Raw genomic sequence first — 6,000 nt, forward strand, 5'->3', positions numbered from 1 at the left:
CACATCAGGGATTGATTTGGTCATAAGCATGTGACGTACCCCTGGCCCATGAGATGTCTGGGGTGCTCTGGGGGGTGGTATGGAGAGGGGTCTCTGGGAAGGTGTGCTCACTGAAAAATAAATGCAACAAAGACATATGGGAACTTCCCAGGTGGTCTAGTTGTTGGAAGACATTGGAAGACTTCACCTTCCAATGTATGGGGTGCAGGTTTGGTCCCTGGTCAGGCAGCTAAGCTCCCACATGCCTCGAGGCCAAAAACCCAAAACATAAAATAGAAGCAATATTGTAACAAATTCAATAGACTTTAGAAATGATCCATATCCAAAAAACAAGAGAGAGAGAGAGATTGGACTCTTTCTTCCTCTGGAATGACTGGGTGAGAAAAGGATGCTTGGAGCCATTTCAGCCTCCCGGCCACCGTGAGGGGAGAGACACCAACAGCTGAGAATGGCAGCGCGGAAAGATGGACCAAAACTGTGTCATCACTGTCCCCAGGACATCACAGACCTGCCCAGTGTGTGAACTCCGCATTATGTGGTGTGAAACAGTTCCATTGTGTGAGCTACTTTCAGTTGGGTCTACTCTCAGCTGCAGCCCAAAGCCCTCCACCTGACCCACGAGGCCACCAGTTGAATTTCCCTGTTCTTTTACTTTTTTTTAAATTAGAAAAACATGTATTTATTTACGACTGTGCCGGGTCTTTGCTGCAGCATGTGGTCTTTCTCTAGGTGCAGCGAGTAGCAGCCACTCTCTGGTGGTGCTGGGTGGGCTTTTCTTTTTTAAGAAAGATATTTATTTGGCTGCCCGGGTCTTAGCAGTAGCATGCTAGATCTAATTCCCTGACAAGGGATCAGACCTGGGCCTCCTGCACTGGGAACGTGGAGTCTTAGCCCCTGAAGCACCAGGGAAATCCCTCTTTCTTTTTTTTTTTTTTCAAACATTTTATTTTGTATTGAGGTATAATCGATTAACAATGCTGTGATAGTTTCAGGTGAACAGCTAAGGGACTCAGCCGTACACAGACACGTATTCTCCCCCAGACCTGGGTGTGCAGACTCAGTAGCTGTGGCCCATGAGCTTAGTTGTCCCGCAGCATGTGGGATCTTCCCTGGACCAGGGATTGAACCTGAGTACCCTGCACTGGCAGGCGGATTCCTATTCACTGAACCACCAGGGAAGTTCTCTCTGTCCTTTCTAGATCTAACATTCTTGACTTGGCTTCTCTTTTCAAAGAAGGAAGCAGGCTTGGCAAGAGGGGACTTGTCCAAGGCCACACTGTGTGACAGAATTCGGACTCCAGGCTGCTGCAGCCTCCCCGACCTTACCTGCTTTGTCTGAGCCTTACTACAATGATGGAGGTCAGTTCTTGTTTCTAAGAAATGCTTCATCATATCACTCACAACTTCTCTGCGTGGGAGGGGAATACAAGATTTGATAAAGATGATCCTGGGTAATCTCCTGCCCTGCAGCCTGCACCTCTGCACGTGTGCCCTTGAGACCCAGAAGAACATGTACAGAAGTCTGGGTGGGGGTAGGACGTTTTCCCAGCTCGTAATTAGCAACCTTGGCAGGGATGGTGCTGTTGGTCTCCATGGACCACCCGATGACTGTGCTCCCAGCTGCAGCTGATCCAGAGGATCAGAGCTCAAAAAGAGCCCTTTTCCTTCTGAAAAGTGAGAGCCTGCCAGCACCCACATGAAGGACACAAAGAGCTCAGGGAATCCTGATTTCTGGCCCACGTTTAGGAGGAGAACCTCGTGTTAGTCTTTCAGTCGTGTCCGACTCTTTTCGACCCTGTAGACTGTAGACCACCAGGCTCCTCCGTCCATGGAATCCTCCAGGCAAGAATACTGGAGTGGGCTGCCATTCCCTTCTCCTGGGGATCATCCTGACCCAGGATCAAACCTGGTCTCCTGGGTTGCAGGCAGATTCTTTGCCATCTGAGCCACCAGGGAAGCCCGGGAGGCCAGACTTGTGTACATTAACCGTTCTCCTGCTCTTGGTGGCAGATTCTGAGATCCTCTTGGTTTCCGGCCGTCCAAAGGACAGAAGCTGGAAGTCTCTGCTGGAATCAGCTCCACTCCAAAGCTGAGCAGGGAATCTCAGGCAGGAGAGAAGGAGGGGAAGGATTCCACCCGTCCACAGAGACTTAGTCACAGAGCCTGCTGGAGAAGCAGGCAGCACCAGAGTTGTGTCATTACAGCAAGCAGTTTTCTTTCTTTCTTTCTTTTTTTTGGCTGTGCCACGCAGCACGTGGGATCTTAATTCCCCAACCAGGGAACTAACCTGGGGCCCCTGCAGCGGAAGCTCGGAGTCTTAACCACTGGGTGTCATTGTTGTTTCCTTGCTCAGTCGTGCCCATCTCTTTTGCGACCCCACGGAATGCAACCCACCAAGCTCCTCTGTCCAAGGTATTCTCCAGGCAAGAACACTGGAGTGGGTTGCCATTCCCTTCTCCAGGGGATCTTTCCAACCCAAAGATCAAATCTGCCTGTCCTGCATTGCAGGTGGGTTCTTTACCACGGAGCCACCTGAGAAGCCCCTTACCTGCTGGACGGCCAAGAAGACCCTTTCTTTTGTATTCTCACCTAACTGTGACTATTTAGGCATGTAAAAGCCAAGTTTTCTTTCCCCTCACTGTGCTTGTTCTTAGACCCTGGACGACCAGGTCAGATTTGTGAGGTTTGGAGTGATGGCCATAGCGGGACCTGCAGCCTAGGAACCCACCTCTCCCTCTTCCCTAAACAAGGCTGGTGATCCAGGTTTCCTCTCTTGTATCTGCCAAGGGCTTAGGTTGCGAGTCACAGAATCCAACACTGGCTGTTTTAAGCAAAAAAGGAATTTGGGAGAAAGGCTATCGGGATGCTTCAGGCTCTAAATAGCACAATAATATCAGGACTTCTCATGTTGAATAACAAGAAGGCTGAGAGGGGTCACGTGGTTCCCAGCCCCCAACATGACCGGATGACCCCCACCTCCTTGTACCTGCACCCTTGTGTGATCCCTCTCATGTTAAGTACTGCGGAGACGTGAAGACGACAGGACACTGCAGAAATGTCAGCAGGTGACTTCTAAGCTATGAAGTCACTGTGGTTTCCACCTCGCTCTGTCCCTTGGATGGCTCGCTCTGGAGGAAGCCAGCTGAGGGGGAGTGAAAGTGTTATTCAGTCGTGTCCAACACTCTGTGACCCTGTGGGGTGTAGCCCCCCCGCCCCCCGCAGCCGGCTCCACTGTCCATGGAATTCTTGAGGCAAGAATACTGGAGTGGGTAGCCATTCCTTTTTCCAGGGGATCTTCCAGACCCAAGGATCAAACCAGAGTCTCCTGCATTGCAGGCAGACTTACCACCTGAGCCACCAGGGAAGCCCGTGGTGGGGTGAAGACTCAGGCAGCTCTAGGAGAGGCCCATGTACAGAGGAACTGGGGCCTCTAACCAACAGCCTAGGAGGGCGCCATCTTGGAAATGAACCCTCCAGGCCTGATCAAGCCTTCAAGGGTCTGCAGCCCCAACCCCAACAGTCTGACCACAACCTTGTGAGAGATCCAGGCCTGAACCACCAGCTTAGCCACACCGAGCTGGTGTGGCTGTTTGCATCTAAGCCTCACAATACCCATGTTATATACAGTGGTAAAGAATCTGCTTGCCAGTGCAGGAGACACAAGAGCCGTGGGTTCAGTCCCTGGGTTGGGAAGATCTCCTGGAGAAGGAAACGGCAACCTACTCCAGTATTCTTGTCTGGAGAATTCCATGGACAGAGGACCCTGGCAGGCTACAGTCCAGGGGGTCAGACATAACTGAGCACACACACACACACACACACAAATATGCACACTGTGCATGGGTTTATTTCTGGGCTTTCTATCTTGTTCTGTTGATCTGTATTTCTATTTTTATGCCAGTACTACACTCTTTTGATGACTATAGGTTCGCAATATAGCCTGATGTCAGGGAGACTGATTCCTCCAGCTCTGTTTTTCTCCCTTGGAATTGCTTTAGCTATTTAGAGTCTTTTGTGTTTTCATACAATTAAAAAAAAAATGCTATAGTTCTGTAAAAAATGCCATTGGTAATTTGATAGAAATTGAACTGAATTTGATTGCCTTGGGCTGTACAGTCATTTTGACAATACTGATTCTTCCAATCCAATAAGGCCAGAGGCGTCCCAGCACCTGAGCCTGTAGGCGGCTGGGTGGGGACAGGTCTCAGTGCCAAAGCGGTGACCTCCAAGAGAGCTCAGCTGAGGAATATGCCACAGGGCCTTCACCACTGGTGTTCCTGCCCCTGCAGTGGGCCACAGCCAACCCCTGCCTTCAGGAGCCCCTCCAAGACCTGCAGGTAGGTCTGGTTCAGGCTCTAATGGAGTCACTCCTCTGGCCTGGGCCCCAGTGCTCATGAAACATTGTGCATGCCCTCAAGAGTGGAGTCTGTCTCCCCCAGTCCTGTGGAGCTCCTGCACTCAAGCCAAATGCTCTGGGGGCTCCTCCCCCCGATGCCAGACCCCCGGGCTGGGAGCCTAACGTGGTCTCAGGAGAACCTCTGCAGGTGTGGGATTTGGTTACATCGTGAAAGTGCCCCTCCTCCCCTGTGACTTAATCTCTATGATCATCCTTTCTAATGGTGCTGTATTTCATTGTGGTGCTGTGTGCTTAGTCGCTCAGTCATTTCCAACTCTTGGTGACCCCATGGACTGTAGCCCTCCAGGCTCCTCTGTCCATGGGATTCTCCAGGCAGGAATACTGGAGTGAGTTGCCATGCCATCCTCCAGAAGATCTTCCCAATCGGGGATCAACCTTCCCAACCCAGGTCTCCCACACTTACCATCTGAGCCACCAGGGAAAGGGATTCTGCCGGGCCAAATTCTGAAACTCACCAGGACAAGGAACTCGTTTCTATGTCTGTTCCATTTTCCTCCTTCCTGGAATAGGAATGTCTTTAACTATTATCATATGTATTAGCCAGTTAGAATAGGAGACAGGAGTCCAGAATGGCGGTGCCTAAAAGACAAGGAAGGGAAAAGCCCGCGAAAATAGAACAAAGGAAGGTCCGAGGATCAGAGTGAGGACCTCAGGTAGAATAAACAACATTCCTGGCTGGCCCAGTTTACATAGGGCAGGCCCAGGGGGAGGAAAAAACATATAAAAAGAGGAGCCAAAGGGCTGTCTCTCTCTCTATCTCCCCCACACGCTGGGGTGCTCTTCTCTTCACATCTGTGGGTCGACATGCCCTCACGCCTCGAGGATGGATTTTCCTGTTGTTTTCTAAATAAAATAGAGCTGTAACACTGATTTGTCTAAGAGCTATAACACGGTCCGTTCGAGACCTGAGAGTTATAACACGGTCTGTCCAAGACCCGAGAGCTGTGACCCGCCAAGGGCTTTAATGTCGGTCACTCCACATCTTTGCTGTGATGGAGACAGAACCGAGGAGCGTACGCTCACCTGACACCTATGGTGCCGTGACTCGGATTTAATCTGACTGAAACAACCTTGGCATGGCCCCCGGCAAGGAGGCCAAGCACAGCAGGAGCCCAACTCAGCAAAAGCTCCCGGGTAGAAGTGGACCGCAAAGAAAACCCAGCGCAAGGGAAGTGACAAGAGGCCTATCGTGCTGGAAACCGGGACACCGAAAAATGAACTCAGCATAAAGCTCACGCGGCTCAGTCTTGGACTCCAGAAGACCTCTGGTTAAGGTAGGAGGTCCTCGCTCCTATAGCTGGAGGGACATACGGCTAACGAAATCTTAATTCCTTTGCAACCTCTCGTTGCTTGTTTCCTCGAACCGCACCCCGCCTCCCCACCATGAACAGGTGGGCGGCAGTGGGCGCAACTGAGGGACTCTGGAGAGGCTGCTCTCTGGTATGTTCCAAAGGCACTATCTGCTAAACCCCAGTAGCTGCTACCCAAGCCGGTGGGGGTTCTTCTGTCCTTACTCTTCTTCGTGCCAAGAATCGGGCCAATGAAAACGGTGAGCACCGGTCAGATATTTAGATTTTACAGCG

The sequence above is a fragment of the Oryx dammah genome, unplaced genomic scaffold (genome assembly GCF_014754425.2).
Source record: "Oryx dammah isolate SB20612 unplaced genomic scaffold, SCBI_Odam_1.1 HiC_scaffold_16, whole genome shotgun sequence".
Lineage (NCBI taxonomy): Eukaryota > Metazoa > Chordata > Mammalia > Artiodactyla > Bovidae > Oryx > Oryx dammah.